This window comes from Limulus polyphemus, unplaced genomic scaffold (assembly GCF_000517525.1).
Source record: "Limulus polyphemus unplaced genomic scaffold, Limulus_polyphemus-2.1.2 Scaffold137, whole genome shotgun sequence".
In the NCBI taxonomy this organism is placed as follows: Eukaryota; Metazoa; Arthropoda; class Merostomata; order Xiphosura; family Limulidae; genus Limulus; species Limulus polyphemus.
Genome location: NW_013665747.1, coordinates 523,871 through 524,811, shown reverse-complemented (window position 1 = coordinate 524,811; position 941 = coordinate 523,871).

The following is a 941-nucleotide window of genomic DNA, read 5'->3' as shown; positions in this document are numbered from 1 at the left end:
GGTAAGTAGCCCAAGAGTTGGCGGTGGGTGTTGATGACTAGCTGCCTTCCCTCTAGTCTTACACTGCTAACTTAGGGACGGCTAGCACAGATAGCCCTAGTGTAGCTTTGCGCGAAATTAGAAAACAAACAAACAAAACAAACTATTAGAAAAGAGTAATCACGAAATACGGTAAATAAATTTGAACTAATTTGGGACATTTTGAGGGTAAAGCTGTCTGGCGATTCGGAAGTAAAGTACAACAAATCGGAAGTTAGTACCGCGATTCGGAAGTAAAGATCACGATTCGGAAGAAAAGTATAAGAATCTGATGTAAGTATCGCGACTCGGAAAGAAAGTATAAAGACTCGGGAAGAAAGTAATAAGAATCGGAAGTTAGCACCGCGATTCGGAAGTAAATATCCCAACTCGGAAAGAAAGTACTAAGAAGTGGATGTTTGTACCGCGATTCGAAAGAAAATATCAGGACTCGGAAAGAAAGTAATAAGAATCGGAAGTTAGTACCGCGATTCGGAAAAAAAAAGTACAAATAATCGGAAGTAAGCCCCTACAAAGACTCAATCAACTGTAAGAGACACAAGCCTCGTCGACTCTGAATATATCAGATGTAGTGTGGTCGACACATTTTATCATGTTCTTCTTTACTTTCAATCTTTGATTCTTAGTGCTTCTATTGATGGGCGGTTTTAAAGCCTGTTGATCACATAAATCCAATCAAAGTCCAAGGAAATGAATAACGTTGGTTACGAGTAGTTGAAGGGAAGTTTCAGTTCCCATAGCAACAGATGCGGATTGTTCAGCCTCCTCCTTATCCATGTGAAGGAAATGTTAATATGTGTAACTTTATTATTACTCCTGTCCTTAATCTTCTAAAGTACGTGTATAAAATACGGAGTTTTAGTGGACTTATTGTTTCGAAAGTTTGTTTGTTTTTTGTTTTT